Below are 20,425 nucleotides of genomic sequence, written 5' to 3' on the forward strand. Positions count from 1 at the left end.
TTTTGGGCGATAAAGTAATTTTCTGAAGGGGACTTTATATGGGGGGTAGGGTCAATTATGGACCGATCCTTATAAAATTCTACGAAGAGATTTATGTCACCATCAAACATGTTTGACAAAAACAATATACCCCCCATCTTTTTTGATGGTGGGTATAAAAACGTATTTCTTCCATGAAAAGGAACGCATAATATGTCCGATAGTTGCCCAGTTGTATTTCTTCGGCTTTGATATTATCAACCTAACCTAACTATGCTATGAACGTCCGGTAATTAGATAAAAGCAGGGTCTAAATGAAAAAAGCTTGGGAATTTTATTATATTTATATGTATAAGACATTATTGGTTTAGACTATACTTGTCTGGAGAAAAAAAATAACTTTTTCTCCAACAGCCAGAATTAAAGCAATAACCAGATACTCTTGTTCCTTGAAACAAATTTTTTTCGTAACACAAGGGAAAGGTGTAGATCAATATAGTATTTATTTCTTTTGATTGTTTCATGAGCTTGTTTATTAGTTCAGAATTTGTTTTTAAAAATACTTAGTTTTTCGTGTATATATGTAATAGTGTTTTTGCTGACTCTATTCTCAATCTTACAGCACTAACAAACTGACCAGCTATAAAACTTAAATTAAATCACGTATTTTCTACATGTTGTATAAACACAACATGGTCATGTTTAAATAACATGGAATTACTCAAAACAAATGTACTCATAAAGAAACATTAAGTTTTAAAGAAATCTTATTTTTTTGTTGTAATGATTATGTGCTATAAGATACTTTACACTCAAAGGGTTAACAAGTTAAATTTACAAAACTACGAAAGATAAACTTAGATATACTGGCTTAGGATAATAATATACCGGATCCAAGAAAATATGGTAAATCCAAACAAATACAAAAAATATAAAATTTGAACTACTTGACATATGAGAATATGAGAATATTTGAGGCCTTTTTGACCACTTTGGGTAAGAAAACGGGTAGATATACGGTCTTCGCAAAATCACGTCAATACCTAATTCTGAAACTTATAAAGAAAACTTATATACAATGCAGTTAGCTAGTTTGAAATGAGGATCTATATACATCAAATCCGAAGAAATACATTTAGGCCTCTATTGGGGCTGTTGTGCGCTCCTTAACCAGTGTCTCAGGTGGGAATCGAACCCACCACCTCCGGTCTACCAGACTAGAACACTAACCGCTAACTTACCGGAGCCCACTACAATGAAGTAAAAATTATATATTCCGCACAGATGCATTTTATTAATCCTACGCTATAAAGACTTCAAAAGGTACCAATTGACGAACGAAAAATACCAAGTAGTTTAATCTTAAAAATTTTCATTCTATCAGGACCCTTTAATAAGTATGTTACGGTTTAAAATCACCAAGTAAGAGTTTTACAGTAATTAAAAATCTTATATATGCACCACCATTGCAGAAAAGGAATGCTCACTTATGAAAAAAGATTGATATTTATTAATCTATACTTTTGTTATTATCGAAACAATTTTCTTATTTATTAGATCAATTATGGCTCAATTCTTGTAGAATTTTGATAGTAATGATTAAGTATAATTTTCTGAAAGGACCCTAAATGTAGGGTATGGTCAATTATGGCTCGATTCTCGTTAAATTTTCTAGAACTAATTTAGTTTATACAATTCCTGTTTATGTTGAATTTCATTGCTATACTGTTTTTTAACTAGTAATTTTCTGTAGGCCACTACGTATGAGGGGTAGTATATATTATGGACCGATCCTCATTGAATTTTGTAGAGAAATTTTGATTCGCACAAAGCTTATTAATGATGCTTCCTTTAGCCAGTTATCAGCGCTGATTACAGGTTTATACAGGTTCTATATGGGTTGACCGATATTGTCCATTTTCAATTTGCGTGCAAAGTTTAAGGGGAGCTTATATAGGTTCTAGGCAATATCGTTGACCGATATTGTCCATTTTCCATACCACACAAATTGTATGTGTAGAAAATTTAAGGCACAAGAATATATATACTTATATTTTCTATATAAGCTTAGAGTGCTCCTAGCTTGTATGAAGGAAAAAAAAGTTATCCGACAGACCGTCTCACCACTCTTGAATTATTCTATGGCTTGTAAAACTATGTAATGCAAAAAATTATGCTGAAAGAATAACGTTAACATGTGCCGCAAAGGCTCTAAAGTTTCCAAGTGCATTTACAAGGGGGAAATATCGATTTTTTCAGTTTTTGCTAAAATTTGTCCATTTAGTAATAAATTTTGAACTTTATTGTAAAAGAATGGCAATATGCACAGAATAAGCATTTCAGAAAAATATAAACCAAAAAAATTGCTTCGAAATTTTTAAAGTTATTGCAAATTCCCCAGGCCATTAATATGTCTCACAGCACATCAATTTGAAATTTGACAAAAAAATACTTATTTTTGAGTTATATTCCAAAAAAAAAATTACATTAAATATATTAATAATTACTTGAATAATAGTTTTTATTCGCGTCGAACTTGTTGTCAGCTATGGTCAAAAAAGTTTGATTTTTTCAACGGTCGTTTCAAATCTCCAATTTCAGTTTTTTTTTTTAATTTTGTTAAACTAATTTTAAAATTTTTATAAGATGTCATGGGGATTTATGGAAAACAGATAAGTAAATAAAACGGTAAAAAAAATTTGATTAATAATTCTTACAGTTTAGCTGTACCTGCGATTTGAACTCTGCGAATTTCGGGAAAATAGGATTTTTTTGTAAAATTTTAGAGAATACGTATTTATTCACTATTGTTGCACATTCAGGCTATTTAAGACCAGATAATATAAAATATATATATACTAAATTTTGTTCAAGTCGGACATTTTTAACTCATGAAATTTGGAGTTCAAAAGTCAAATTTTGAAAATTTGTGAATTCTTAGACGAAATATTATTTATTTGTTTGCCATGTTTAATAAATATGAATCTTGTTCTAAGTATAAAATTTATAGGTCGGAAAAATATATTATGACAAACCTTTATAAACTTTTCGCACAATCTTTTCATCCCTAATAATTTGTTTCTTAAGCTTAACCATTATTTTCTCTAATACATGACATAACTCCATATTAGTGTCTTAAACCCATTTAAAATATTTCCATCTACAACGAAAACATAAGTATTTTCCAATAATAACTAGAAATATTAAAAAAATTTCTATTGTAAAGTCAGGCGTGGACGAATATATGAAAACTTACACCAAAGATTTTTTTATATAGTAAAGCATTTTATTTGTTTTTTTACCTTCATTCCGAAGACGGACTTTCTACAAAAAGGCTCATTGGGCGTAATAGTTAATATGATTCTATCCCCATATATTGGTAAAGGAATTTAACTATACAGTTTCATTTAGACTTCTCTGTAACTAAGTTTGACATTTGACAAAATCGTAAACTCAAAAGCCCTACTTACGGTTGTATGGGGGCATTTTCACACACAGACAGACGGATAAATTGAAGGACATAGCTCATATAGTAATTTTGAGCCGATATTTTTGGGTGTTACAAACTTCAGCACAAACTCATAATACCTTTTCCTCGATTTTAGTGAATGGTATAAAAACGAAATCAATAATAACAATAACTATAAAGAAAGAACTTCTTTACCAAAAATTTATTTCTGCAATAGAATGTAATTTCAAATAACAATTTCGTGTCTTTGTATGTATCTTCCCCTCTAGACTATTTATGCTTCCTTTGACCATTATATATCCCATAGAAGATTTTTTATGTTCTACTTTAGTTGTACTTACCACAATGCGTTTTTGTAAGAGTATTGACCAAGTAAATTTATTTTTTTTTTCTTAACCCAACAATACTGCATTGTGCATCTGCAACAGCATTCAGCATTTGTTTGTAGTTACATGTGTTTGAAAAGGATTTTCGTATTAAACCAAAATAAGTTAAATAATTCTTGAATACGTTTTATTTGTACAATTTTTTCTTGTTGTTTTTTTGTTAACTTTATTCCAATAACCACAATGTTAATGTTAAGTATATGATATTATTGTGTTGTGCAACAAAACCATTGATAAAGTGGTTAAAGAAATATCTACACCATAAATGATGGCAGACAAAAACATATATACATATATGATTCAAGATAGAAACACTGATAGAGACTAAGTGTTATACCCTAATGCTTAAGTATATTACAAATATCGAAAAATAAATCGATCATATTAAGAAAATATAAATTGACATCCATTGAAAATTATATAGATTTTTTTGTTAGTCATTAAAACATTTGAAATTTATATGTACACTGTAGGGTATGAAAACGTTGTTAAAATTTCAATACACATATATACTCATTCACATACTTTTTTCGGTTATAACCACACAACCAAAGATGAACGTGCATTAAATGCCACAAAATATTTTTATTATTGTACATGAAATACATATAAAATGGTTAAACGAAGATTGAGAAAAAAACAAAAATATAAGCACACGCCACAGTGTACAGTGGTATAATGTGTAAATAAATATGAATATTAATAATTCAAAGAAAATGTAATTGGAAATAATAAATCACTGTTCGATAAAATTCCATTCTTAACTGCACTTATAATTGGGTTTAACTTGAGTGTTTCAAACGTTTTTATATTTGACAGATGATTGCATCAAAGCATCTGGTCCACAATTTTATAAAAAGTTTACCAGTAAAGAAGTCTATATCTTCAATCCATTTCATCTCTTGTTATTGAAAATGAATCCGCTACATTCCTAACAGCAGCTTTTATGTTAGTAAGTATACGTATATATCAGTGGTGCTCAAACACATACTACCATAGTTTTATTTGTGTTGGTAAAGTAGCAGAGAACATAATTCAATTCAAAATAAAATTACACTAATAAAATGACTACAAACTATAAAGTATATGCTAACTTTAAAATATTTATTATGGATTTTGAAAACCAGCGTATATTAAAGTCTATATATAAAAAACCTCGCGCACAGACCTTGCTTCGATAAGTGCTGATCAGCAACTAATTTGATTTTGTTTTTCAAATTGAGAGCAAACCAACTGATATTGCTCATTATAAAAAAAGAAGAATTAAACCTATAGTGTATGTGTATCAACTTAGCGTCAGCAGAATTTTCTCACCCTATCACGCATGCTATGAAATGGCAAAAAAGAGCTCCACTGGTATATATGTATGTATAAACACCGGAATGTGGTAGATCTCAGTCAGTTTACTACTCGTTTGATAGGAGATTTACATTTGTCCGAAAAAGAACAATATAATAGCTAATCATTTTACCTCTTTGGGCTATTAGTGTCAAAACTAGTTCAAAACCCAGTCAATATTCAACATAATTAATGCCTTTCGGGATTTTCCTTAGATAATTGACATGTCCCACTTATAACATTATCATTGCAAAGCTGCTAGCCAAACCTTTAATATTTCCAACTAGTGAGTAAAGGATAAGTTCACTGATTAAAACATTGCCCGATTAAAGCGTTTATATGTATATTTATTAGGTTCTACGATAATCTGGATATGAGTGTCCCTACGCTAGTACATTTATCTATCTGATTGTTGAAAACTCTAATATTATTTATTGAAAAGGTTTGTTGTACCCTATACCACTATGGTGGGGAAGGTATTATGCGTTTGTGCTGATGTTTGTAACATCCAAAAATATTGGTCCTAAACCCACCTTCAAGTATACCAATCGGCTCAGAATCACTTTCTTAGCTGATTTAGCTATGTCCGTCCGTCTGCCTATCTGTCTGTCTGTCCTCTGTCTTTCTGTCTGTGTGCCCATGTAAAGCTTGTGCGCACGCTACAGTTCGCATACCTTGGTTCAAGCTCGAACGCTATTGAAAATGGTTTAAATCTGTTCCTTATTTCGCCTAGCCCCCAACAAGTGGTCAATTATATCAACAAAAATCTGCAAAACTTAGTTTTATAGAACGACAAATGATACTACTGATTTGTATAGTGATCATGCCTCATTTGACCCTAGCCCCCATACAAACTCCCCTTCAGAAAATGTGAAAGTCAAAATTCATTTATAATTTCTAATAAAACGATTAAAATTTCATAAATACGTTTGCAGTAGGAAGTAGGATAAGCCCATATTTATCCTTACTCCTCTATAAGCCCACTTGCAAAAAATCTCTTATTTTGTCAATAATACGCTTTTTTATTAAATTATACAATCATAACCGTTTGGTATTAAAATTGTTCAAATCAGTTCACATTTATATTTAATACTTATATATCTGGTGCTTTTTGAAAGTCACTTTCAATTTACAAGACGTTGAAATAATCAAAATATTTAGAATTTTCACCACTGTCTGTTGGTTGAAAACAAATCCTTTCTATTTTTTTGGAATTTTCTTTTTTTCTTTGCAAGGAAGGAAACGCTAAATTATGGCAAATTCAACTTGTATTGGTCTGACATTAACGCTGTGTATGTATTTTCTATAATATATTTGGAAGAAACTTTCGAAAAAGCATGACTTAGATTAAAGAAAATTGCTGAAGAAGTGGAAGTGGCACTTAGATGTAATAACCTTTAAACAGAGTAGTGCAATAATGGGATAAAAAAATAATTATACAATGTTTGAATGATTTCTTACTTTCACTAATAAAACTCTGAAGCTTGCCGAAACTTATATATTCAGTCACCAAATACTTTTTTTATTAAGTCACACTAAAAATCCTTATAACCAATTAATTTCGATAAAGATCATAAACCTAGTTTAAGTGATTTGAAATCATAAAAATTATTTTTGATGCATTTTAAGTTTTTTGTTATCACATTTTTATGGGAAATGGAGGATCGTTACTTTGGTTTTATATTAAACATTTTATGTGTATATAATTTTTGTATTTTATTTTTTAATTCAGTGTTCATGTGCTTGTTACTTCTTCGATTTCTTCTAAAGTGCTTTTAGAAGAAACGAAACTAATGGTTTTTCATATTTTTTTTATCATATTAAGGAATATGTATTATTGAAAATTAATGTTATTCTTGTGTTGTTCATAAGGGTATATTGCAACAGCTTAAAACAGTTAAAATATAATTTTAGCTTGACCCCTTTATACTATGGGGTCAAGTTGTAAATAAATGGTATTATTTATTGTAATTTATGATGGATTTATAAAGCTTATGTTCACACAAACCTTGATAAATAAATATAAATGTGGACCATAGTATTTTTACCAGACACCGCTTAGGGTTGCAGGATATAAATAAAGTACAATTTTGCGTTAGTGTTAATGTTTGTAATGCACAGAAATATGTATGCTACCGATCTACTCAGAATCACTTTATATTTATATTAGAACATGTCCGTCCGTTCGGCTAGATGTCCATGCAAACCTTAATTCATACATTATATTCCCCGTAGTCTCCTTACAACCGAAACTTCTTTTCTCAAAAGATCTTTTTAACCACTGGTTGAGCTTTATTAACGACTTGCCACCGCCCCTTTGTGCATATTACACGTGTGTGGCAATTATGGTATATCGCATTGGTAAGTATTCGATCTATTTGATTTCGGACCATTTGCTTATTTTCCTTATTTTCAATTTAAAACAACCCAGTTGCTTATTTTCAATAGCAGTATTTAGTGGACAGAAATACGAATCCATCAGATAAGCCTAGAACTTTGTTCTTACTCACAGAAAACACATTACGGTAAATATGGTATGAACAGAGTTTTCCCTGAGCATACTGAGGACAATTCATTGGTATTACTTGAATACGATACCTTTATATCTTTCACCCAATATAATTCCCATTAATCCGACACACTCACTCTAGTTGAACTTATCACAACACCAACTCAATTCCAATGCTTAGTCCCACAGTCACTCCTCTGCCCAAATTATTTTCACCATGGATCAGTCCTTTAACCAGCATTATCTTTACGAGAATTTGGGTTTAAACTACTGCCAAATATGAGCCCGTTGTTTCTGAGTACATATAAAATGGAACTTTTTGGTACTTTTTTTTTTTTGTTCTTCAAAAATTCCTTTCTGAATTTTCTCTAATAATAAACCTAGAAGAATGAAATTATGCATGTAGAGCCAGGAGTAAATAAGAATAGGTATTTTCTGATTTTATGAAATAAAATTCGTACTGACTGTTTTTTTTAACACACCATGGTGAAGGGCAAAGTATAACAAATAGTCGGACTCTGACAGATGTAACTTATTCTAAGCTTGTGTTAGTAAGAAAGTACCAAACTTTAAATATGTGTTGTTAACAAAAATGTATATGTGTTGGTGCATTCTGAACACACATAATTTTATTAAAAGTTACAATTTTAAATATGTTTGAATTTTTAATACTAAAAATTAAACTCTTGTTTTAAATTAAAATACAACAACAACAAAAATGAAATGTCAACAAATAAAAAGAATATATTTTACCAGTTTAAGAAAATTAAAAAATATTTTATGTGATAATTGTGATAAATCTATTAAAAAAAATATAGATTTTCTATGGATATCTGAAATTTCGCGTACGATCCTTAACCCTTTGACGACCAAACCTTTCTGGTTTAATTTTTTGTTTGATTGTCGATATTTATGACCTCATAATAGTTAGGATAAAGAAATTCTTCTTCCAGATAACTTCTAATCGTTTCGCAAATAAAGTTGTCAAGATTGGTTGACAGATTGTCACCTAAACAGATATATTAATAATTTTATGGCAAGTATATTTGCCTATGGTCGTCAAAGGGTTTAAAGTGGTTAAAAAAGTAAGGTAAACTTTTGAGTGTTTTGACAAGGCGGTTAGCTTAGAACTTGGTTTTGTAGCTTTTTGTCGAGAACTATTCTGGGGTTTAGTTGTATGGGGGCTAGGTGAAATAATGAACCTATGTTAACCATTTTTAATAGGCTAGGTCTCTGGTATCTTAGTAGATCATGTGCCAAATTTCATTGAATTATCTCTAAAATAGTTTGTAATGTGTTGTTGAGCAATATATACAAATAATTGTAATTGAGTATTGCTCAACTACATATTACAAGTTATTGTAATTGACCAAGTTATGAATAAATTTGTGCAATAATTTCCCAAAAAAAAAAGAAATTAAAGTCTGTCCTAGTCAATCATATGTTACCATAAATATTTGACTTTTGGAATGGCTCTAGTTAAAAGGTGCTAGGTTCTATAATAGACCTACATACATATATGTCCGAAATTTATTACAGTAATAAATCACAACAAATGGAGGTTAGATAATATTCTATATCTGGTGAGACAACCTATTATGTACTGCTAAAAACTGGCCAGACGATCACTTGTCAGTATTCGAAAAATGCCTAGAATATGCATACATCTACGAAATTTATTAAAAGGAAGTGAATGGTAAGTTTTATAAATAAACCCATTGTAGTCCAGATCATGTTTTACTCAACTTCTACACTGGATATTTGAACCACTTTTTAAGTAAATTATTTTGTTTTAGTCTTTGATGAAACAATACATCACTATTACTTATTATATAAAAAAAAATCATATATTCTTGTATGTTCCTAGAAAATTAATGTGAAATAATAATAATAATAATAATAATAATAATAAACATTTGAAACTCTTACTTAAAAAATTCCATTTTAATATTTTTTTGAACATAAAATTCCTTTTAATACTTCTTGGAAATTATAAATTCAATTTTAATGTTAAAAATTTAATTCTTTTCTATTTAAATAACTCAACCATTACACTTAATAAAGAGTTAAATTTAGTTGATTGTTTTCCTTTATATGATTTTAATATGAAGAATGTGCTTTTATTATAATTATTTTTTTATTTTCTGCTTCTCATTAACTTCCATACTTCCTTTGCTTTTCGGTTTTTATTTTACTCTATTAAATGTCTTTATATTTTAAGTGCAATTTCCTTTTATTTGTAAAAATGACTTCCGCTTTCCGTTGTATGTCTGCTTAAATAGTTGTGTGTATGTAGATTTAATTGTGTGAGTTTATTTTATTTTCGTCTACTTTTATTACTGTATTTTTCATTTTCTTTCAATTCTTTTTAATCTTTTATTTTATTAAAAAAAAAATAGGAGAAAAACTATTTTTTGTAGAAATTCCCTCAAACTAATACTCTGTTAGACTTTGTTTTTCCATCCTTTAGCTTATTTTTTAAGTCTTCTCTTAATAGATTTTTTTGTTTATTATTAGTTTTTTTTGTTGTAGTTGTATAACTTCTTTGCAAAACTTTTAATTGACAAGTGCCATAGTGGTTCAGGCAGGGAACTTTTGTACATAGTTTAACAACCAAACTCTTGCTTAACCAAATAATAACAAATACTAGTGTGAAAGTAGAAGTCTGGAACTAGTAGTAAACTACCACTGCTACTGGTAGTAATTTTAATAGTTCATATATACAGACTTAAATGCAAATACTATTTGTAGCAGTGGTTTTATCAGTAGTTGGTACATCTAAATAGACTGTATTTTAAATGTATACTAAACTGTAGAAAATCTAATAGAATACATGCAAGTATAAACCACAAACATTGTGGTTGAAATTATTCTATATAAAAATATGTAAAAAAATCACAGTATATTTTTATATTTTACGAGTTTTTGTTGGAAAAATATAAAAAAAGAAATTAGAAACTAAAATGTAAACAAATTTAAATTCGACAATTCTTGATGAAAATCTACATTGTTGCAATAAAACTTTATTTGTTTTTTGTTTTATTTAAAGTGAAATTTGTTTATTCTGTGCAGACATATTAAATTTAAAACTTTATACTATAAAGTAATAGTAAAACTAATAAATGTATTGTAGATATGTGTAAGTCTTAAAAATAAAATTTTTATATATTTTACAATACACCACAATATTGTAGAATATGGTATAGATTTCAGAAGATGTATGCATTCTTGGCTTTCTTTTCTTAATCTAGATTAATAAAGATTAATATACAATTCATATTAAACTTTTAACTATAATATAATCTATAGATTCCATAATTGTGTAGACAACAGATTAACCAACTTTTATATACATTAATCTTTCTCCCATAATCCAAAATTATCTATAGTTATATACTATAGACTATGGGCTGATCTATAGTACTAACTATAGACTGATCTCTAATCTAGACAATACACAGATCTATAGTTCAGACTATACACTAATCTATATTCTAGAACTAATCTATTAGTCCAGACTATAGGCTAATCTATAGTCCAGACTATAGACTTATCTATAGTCCAGACAATACACTAATCTATAGTCCAGACTATAGACTAATCTATAGTCCAGACTATAGACTGATCTATAATCCAGACTATAAACTGATTTATAGTCCATAATATAGACTGATCTATATATCATACTATAGACTGATCTATAGTCCAAAGTATAGACTGATCCATAGTACAATCTATAGATGGATCTATAGTCCAGACTATAAATAGATCTATAGTCCAGACTATAGATTGATCTATAGTTAAGACTATAGACTGATCTATAGTTTAGACTTTAGAATAATTAGATTAGTCTATAATCTATATCCCAGATTATAGATTGATCTATAGTCCAGATTATGGACTGATTTATAGACCGAACTATAGACTGATCTATAGTTCAGACTTTAGACTGATCTGTATTCCAGAGTAAAGACTGATCTATAGTCCCGACCGTTGACTGATCTGTAGTCCAGATTATAAAGTGATCTATAGTTCAGTATATACACTGATCTAAAGTTCAGACTAAAGTCTGATCTATGGTCCAGACTCTTAACTGGACTTGTCTGTAGTCCAGACTGATCTATAGTCCAAACTGATCTATAGTCCAGACTGATCTAAAACCCAGACTATAGTCTAATATATAGAACAACTAAAGACTGATATATACTCAAGACTATAGACTTATCTACAGTCAAGACTATGGACTAATATATAGTCCAGACTAAAGATTGATCTATAGTTCAGACTATAGACTGATCTGTAGGCCAGAGTAAAGACTTATTTGTAGTCCAGACTGTTGATTGATCTGTACTTACTTAAAGTTCTGGTACTTGCTTAAATATCGGGTTTTTGAATTTTCTTTATGATATCTCTAACAGTTTACTTAATGTTTGTATATGAAACTCTTCACACCATTAGTCAAACCAAACAAAATCTCCCATAATCGTTGATTTTAATTAGCATTGTATACACCTAGACGAATACAAACTTTTGGTCGAGTAGTTTTTAACTTCCTCCTGCTATATCTACTTTTTTTTACCAACTACCAAAAGGTAAACTAATTAAAGGTGACCATATTTACAATGCTGTCCAAAGTATAAAAATAGAAAGAAAGAGAAAAAATATACTAATACAATTTCTTTACATAACAATTATTACTCTTTCCACTTCGTTAAAAGGACAAGAACATACAAATTTTATCATTTGCTTTCCTGTTTTTCCAACATTTTCGTGTCGCAAAAAAAACTATACTTAACGTAATTTAGGGTTTTCTGTTGAACTTTTATCATTTTGTATTAAAATTACTAATCAAATGTTAAAGTAAAGTTAAATAGTTGATGTACAGTAGGTTAGGGGAAAAATGTTATAGAAATTTTAAGTTTTGTAACAAATTATCGAGGAAAAGTACTCCTGTTGATGTGTATGTGAAGGATATTTTATGAGATCAAAATAAGTACAGCTAACGTATTTAGAGTTTTATGGGACATACATATGTACCGTTCATATAAAGCTTCTACTTCTAATTCAAGTGAAAATTATTAATATACATTTTTTAATCACAATCAGGTCCTTTTCATTTAAGTCTCTTTGTTAATCACGATGTCCAATAGTTCGACTTTACTATTTTTTTTTCCTGTATTTTGCCAAATTCATATTTATCAGACTTCTATTGAAAAAAATAAAGAAAATCAACTTAATGAAGACTATCTTAGGTAAGATTATGAACAACAAATTTTCATAGATTCTTGGGATTCATAAAATATATTTGAATTTCTTGAATACTAACGGCAAAAACAATTTTCACAACAGAACTAACAGCAATTCCAATAGAATTATAGCAAGCAAACCATCTTACCCCTTCCTTCTAAACTAATATACTCTCTAATTTCCACCTCGACTTTCAAACACTATTAAACATATGTGTGTGTCTATTTCTCATAAGATATGTTCCATATTTTATCATTTACACACTATCTACTTACTACCACTGCTAAATACACTCATACATACAACTCTTAACACACTCATAGATATTTGTTGTAGATTTTGGTAGAGTCTATTAATTGCTTTCTTACCATCTGCTTTTACCAATTTTAGTACGAGTAAAATTGTATCTTGTATGCTGGTTATTTGATAATGATGTCAAACTCTAAAAGACCAAGTTATTAATTCGTTCCTTTCAATTGTATCACTACATACATATGTATTGTGTTTACTTGTGTAGCTCTATGTATTTCAGTGCTGAACAGTGTACTTGTGTTTGCGGGTTTGTGCGGAAAACAAAATTGTGTCAGTTTACTAATGGCTATTAAGTGCTATTTACATTGAACTGAGTGGTAAATTAATACCTTGAACTAAATTTTTTGTTCTTTATTTTATTTCTTCGATTTTTTCTTGTTTGCTTGATATTTTTTAACGTCTTGCTGCAAACATTAAAGAATATAAAAGGACATTGTCTATATGATATGACATCGCAAAACCATTTATTTAATTTTATTATTTTATTATTAAATATACTTGTGTAATAGCAAAAGTTGGCTTTATTTACGTGCGTATGAATGTCATGAAGACAAATTTGTATACCATACACTCATATAGTGGAGATTATAGATTTGTGCTGATGTATGTAAAGTATAACAATATTAGAGATACAACCACTTTAAAGCTACCAATCGCCTTAGAATCATTTTCTATACAGTTAAACCATGTCCTGTAATGTAAACGTTGTAATCAGACTGCATATCGTAATTTCCAAAACAAATTGCTTAAATTTAGCTGGTAATTTTATTTATACTTAAGGATATAGTCGAAATGGTTAAAATTGGTGATTATCTCGTTAATATTCCATAGAACTGTACCCAAGAATATAGTATTCAATAATACCTTTCATAACGATATTTGAGACATAACTTCTTGAATAGAAATAATGAAGATTTTACCTGTGACAATGTTGATAATCTTAGTTGATCCTGAAGATATAATTTATATTAAATAATTAAAATAAATTATATCTTCAGGCAGAGTTGCCTTGCTTGTTGCTTCTACACCATAATCCATATCCATAATAATAATCGTAACCATAGAGTTTTTCGCTATATCATTCAGAGACACACAGAATTCTCTGAATAGTCTAGTTGAGAAAAATAATCCGCTATTATCAGTCTGACTCCATTTAATTTCGGATTTTCGAAGTTCTTAACTTTATGATCTATCGGAGATTGATATCCGGAAGATAAATATCTATATTCGTGCTACAAACTGGTTCGGTATAGGAAACCAGAGTGATTAGGTCGAAGTGTACTAATACCCCGACCGTTTTCTCTCATTTCAGGTATCACAAAGGGATCAGAATACTAGACCCAAATGTGTCCCTAGTGATGACGTCACGATGACGGCCTGCATACCTAACCTAACATGATAAATCCTTTTAAGGAGAACGCTCTCTATTTTCAACGGGTTATTTTACTACGGCCGCTAGGATTACTCCACTTGCTTAGCAATCTTAGAGATATAATACAGAGTGATATGGCATAACAAACTTAAAAGTGATCCAGGCCCATATGAAGTATAAAATATGACGACTTTGATCTCTTTATTATTAAAAGTACGTCTATGTAGAGAAAGCCATCCATTGATCTGTCAATGTATCTGGCGGATGTAGAGATCATGTTGTAGATTTATTCATTCTGAGAATTACAGATTAGGTCTAGTGGTACAGTCAATCTCAGGCGAATTTATCTTATATAATCTGTGGTGTTTGAATGTAAATTTTATCCTCACACATACAACGCGGAATGTGCTACCTAGATGAAAATCATTCCATTCAGGTAAGATAGGTAAAGAAACAAAACATATTAAAGACTGCGAGCGAAACTTTAAACCAATCAGACTATTGTGAAAGGTATTATTAGTAGACAGTTTAACCCTCTGGAACCAACGTGAATTTTTTATAACTATTTTACCGACTTGGTGTCTGTTTTTGAAACTTACTCAAACTATTTCTGTTTATAGTTTAAGGGCCTAGGTTGTAATTTATTATAATATTTTTTAACATCGACGCGATAATGCATGTTAAATAGTGTTTATTGACAAGCTATAAATTGAAAAATCAAATTTTTCTTCTGTCTGTCAGACTACCAAGTCAGTCCCAGAGGGTTAATAAGTAACATAGGAACTGAGATACAAAAAATATAACTATATACGGACACCAATACAAAATAAAAGGCAAGGTTATGTACGTTTCTTATGGCGGGCTCGGTTTCATTTTTGCAAAAAAGTGTTCATATTCTCAGGCAAATTGTTTGAAATTTTGATTTGAAGAGGCAAAGTTCTTGTCATAAAAACAAACTTTAGCGTGCGCACAAGCGCACAGACGGTAGGATAAAGCTAAATAGACTCAGAAGGGATTATGAGCACAAACGCTCAGACTAAAAGCTTTACAATGTCAAAATGCTCAGCTTTTATTAACGACAACTGTACGTATACGTGTTAATGATTTATTCATATAACAAATATTAAGTATACGCCTTAATTAGAGAAGCCCTTTTATAAGTAGTACATATGTACATGTGTACACGTAATCTAGTTATATTTTAGTAATTTAAACAAGTAGGAGACTTATATTCGGCCATGCCGAATCTTATATACCCACCATCAAATCATTCTTATTAATAAACTTTGATATTATCGATCGAAAGTAATTTTCTAAAGAAATTAAAATTCAGTTGAAAAATTTCAGCTCCTATAAAACTATTATTATTTGGCAGATCTCTTGAGCCATACAAGTGATTTTCTGGAGTGAATCTTAAATAAGGGTCAATTAAAAACCGATTTTTATAAACTTTTGTACATAAATTATGTTTGTAAAAACGTTGTTTAATCGACTTTCATCGCCTAAGTCGTAACTTTAAGCAACTAATGAGAGTTGTCATACGAGCATGTTCATGTCAAATTATATTGATTTGAGCGTTACAGCCAGTAACGAGCGTTACTGTCACTACTTGAGGGGGACTTTATATGGAAGGTAGAGTCAGTTATAGACCAATTTCTATTATATTTTATAAATAGTTTTTGGCTAATGCAAAACTTGTTTATGTAAAATCACTTGTTTATGTGATCGCATTTTTGAGTCAGTAATGAACTTATAGGGGATAGGGTCAATTACAGACGGATCCTTATAAAATATAGTGGGAGATTTCAACTTATACGAAAATTGTTTATGTATGTACCCATAAAACATGTTTGTGCTGAATTTTACCACTAGTGATGCTTTTCTTAGCCAGTTATGAGCGATAAAGTCATTTTCTAAAGGGGACTTTATATGAGGAGGTAGGGTCAATTATGGACTGATTCTTACTCCGCTATTGATGCTTCTGTTAACCAGTTATGGGCGATAAAGTCATTTTCTGAAGGGGACCTTATATGGGGGCTAGGCGAAATTGTGGACCGATATTGCCCATTTTCAATACCAAGCAAACTGCATCAACTATAAGAATCTCTGCAAAAATTCCAGCTCCATTCAGCTAGCTATTCCATTTGGACTCTATTGTGTTTTAAACAGACAGACGGACTGACATGGCTAGATCGTCTTAGAATCTAATAAGGATCCAGAATATACATATGTACTTTTATGGGACTTAGATGAATATTTCAATGTGTTACTAACAGAACCAAACTTTTTTCTTGGTGGGTATACAAATAGCACACAGTCTAAGAGTAAGGAGGCGAATGATTAATATTTGCAAACATAAGAAATATTTATCACTTATACGTTTTAGAAATAAAAAAGCCTACCTTTTTCACCTTAAAAAATAACAAATCAATTTTAATCTCTTTTTATTAAAAAATCAATTTTTTGTTCTTTATTAAATCTCGCTTAAAAAGAAATTGATGTGTTACAAAAAATGTTCGATTAAATTTAATAATTGAATGAATTCATAATGGAATAAATCAAATTAAAAGTAATAAAATATTTTTGATATATTTCTTTAATTATAATCATATAAAAGAAATGTTAAATAAATGCATTTTTTCATGAAAAATATTTTATATATATATATATATATTATATAATATATTATTATATATATATATATATATATATATAATATTATATATATTATATATATATATATATATATATATATATATATATATATATATATATATATTATATATATATATATATATTATTAATATATATATATATTATATATATATTATATATATATATATATAATATATATATAAACTTTTAATTTGTTTTCTTAAAGAAAGAACTAATATTAATATGTAAATTAAACTCATGTATGTATAAAAAATTTATAATTGAATGTTATGAAACCAATTCATATTAAATGACATTTTTTTTATTTACTATTGAATTTTGTTGTCTAACTATAAATCATGTTTATTTATTTTTTTCTTCATTAAATATTTGTTGTCTTGTTTAAAATACAATTTAAACTGAAAAAAGTAATTTGTGTTTGTCAACTGAAGTGTTTATTTATTTTTTTTTTTTTTTTGTTAAAAATAGTTCATTTTCAATTCTATATAGATATATTTTCTTCTTAATTTCTAATATATTGACTTAAGTTTAATTTATTTTCTTTATTTTTACTTTCTTAATAAATATGACAAACATTTCTTTTATAAATAATTTTATTTTTATTTTTGTAGTTCTTATTTATCATGTATGTGATTTTTTTCTACAAATTTGATTTGTAGTTTAGATCACTTGTTATTCGTTTTTAAATTTATATTTATTTTATTCTTAAAAAGTTATCTGCAATTCATATATCATTTTTTGTGGGTGTTGTTTTCTTTAATAATTTTCAGTAATATTTACAAATTTATTTAATTTTTAGAAAAATATCACACTGATAATGTGTTCTTTTGTGGATTTTTATTTTTTTTACAAATTATTTTCTTTAAATTAACGTATTTAAAATTTACTATTAATAAAAATTTAAAATAGAAGTTATTTCGTTTAAAATTCTAAATCATTTTGATTTTTTAATTAAAAATTAATTATCAATTATAAATTTAATCGTTGTACTAAATTATACCTTTACAAACGATATAATAAAATTACTTAGATATTGCTTTTATTTGATATAAAGGTTAAATAATATATTTATAAGCAGGGATCTTCAATAAGTTATTTTTTCTTTAAATCATCAAATACGGTTGTACTTGATGATCAAAAATGAGTCTATGCAGAATTTCAAACCACTTTAGTAATAGTGTTAGGTAGTTATACTTCATCTTAATTTTTCATTTCAAGATGTAAGTTTTACACTATGAAAATGCATATGGATATAGGAAATTCTCATAGTGACATATACTTCATATAAAAAATTCTCTCCACATAGAAAAAAATTTTAAATATTTTTCATATAAAAAAGGAGACAGTTTTTTATATAAAAAAATCCAAAGAGACATTTCATCTAAACAGTTTCATATAGAAAATTGTGTATTTAAGGAAAATTATTTCCTCAAAAACACAGTATTTATAGAGAAAATTGTCTCCTCAAGGACACAGTTTTATTAAGAGAGGACAAAGTTTTCGCACAGAAAATTAGCAGCTTAATGAGACAGTTTTCATATAGAAAAAAGAACTAGAACTGAACTAGAATTGAACTAAAACTGAACTAGAACTGAACAAGCACTGAACTAGAACTGAACTAGAACTGAACTAGAACTGAACTAGAACTGAACTAGAACTGAACTAGAACTGAACTAGAACTGAACTAGAACTGAACTAGAACTGAACTAGAACTGAACTAGAACTGAACTAGAACTGAACTAGAACTGAACTAGAACTGAACTAGAACTGAACTAGAACTGAACTAGAACTGAACTAGAACTGAACTAGAACTGAACTAGAACTGAACTAGTAACTGAACTAGAACTGAACTAGAACTGAACTAGAACTGAACTAGAACTGAACTAGAACTGAACTAGAACTGAACTAGAACTGAACTAGAACTGAACTAGAACTGAACTAGAACTGAACTAGAACTGAACTAGAACTGAACTAGAACTGAACTAGAACTGAACTAGAACTGAACTAGAACTGAACTAGAACTGAACTAGAACTGAACTAGAACTGAACTAGAACTGAACTAGAACTGAACTAGAACTGAACTAGAACTGAACTAGAACTGAACTAGAACTGAACTAGAACTGAACTAGAACTGAACTAGAACTGAACTAGAACTGAACTAGAACTGAACTAGAACTGAACTAGAACTGAACTAGAACTGAACTAGAACTGAACTAGAACTGAACTAGAACTGAACTAGAACTGAACTAGAACTGAACTAGAACTGAACTAGAACTGAACTAGAACTGAACTAGAACTGAACTAGAACTGAACTAGAACTGAACTAGAACTGAACTAGAACTGAACTAGAACTGAACTAGAACTGAACTAGAACTGAACTAGAACTGAACTAGAACTGAACTAGAACTGAACTAGAACTGAACTAGAACTGAACTAGAACTGAACTAGAACTGAACTAGAACTGAACTAGAACTGAACTAGAAACTGAACTAGAACTGAACTAGAACTGAACTAGAACTGAACTAGAACTGAACTAGAATTGTTAAAAATAGTTCATTTTCAATTCTATATAGATATATTTTCTTCTTAATTTCTAATATATTGACTTAAGTTTAATTTATTTTCTTTATTTTTACTTTCTTAATAAATATGACAAACATTTCTTTTATAAATAATTTTATTTTTATTTTTGTAGTTCTTATTTATCATGTATGTGATTTTTTTCTACAAATTTGATTTGTAGTTTAGATCACTTGTTATTCGTTTTTAAATTTATATTTATTTTATTCTTAAAAAGTTATCTGCAATTCATATATCATTTTTTGTGGGTGTTGTTTTCTTTAATAATTTTCAGTAATATTTACAAATTTATTTAATTTTTAGAAAAATATCACACTGATAATGTGTTCTTTTGTGGATTTTTATTTTTTTTACAAATTATTTTCTTTAAATTAACGTATTTAAAATTTACTATTTAATAAAAATTTAAAATAGAAGTTATTTCGTTTAAAATTCTAAATCATTTTGATTTTTTAATTAAAAATTAATTATCAATTATAAATTTAATCGTTGTACTAAATTATACCTTTACAAACGATATAATAAAATTACTTAGATATTGCTTTTATTTGATATAA

This window comes from Lucilia cuprina, chromosome 2, assembly GCF_022045245.1.
Source record: "Lucilia cuprina isolate Lc7/37 chromosome 2, ASM2204524v1, whole genome shotgun sequence".
NCBI lineage: Eukaryota > Metazoa > Arthropoda > Insecta > Diptera > Calliphoridae > Lucilia > Lucilia cuprina.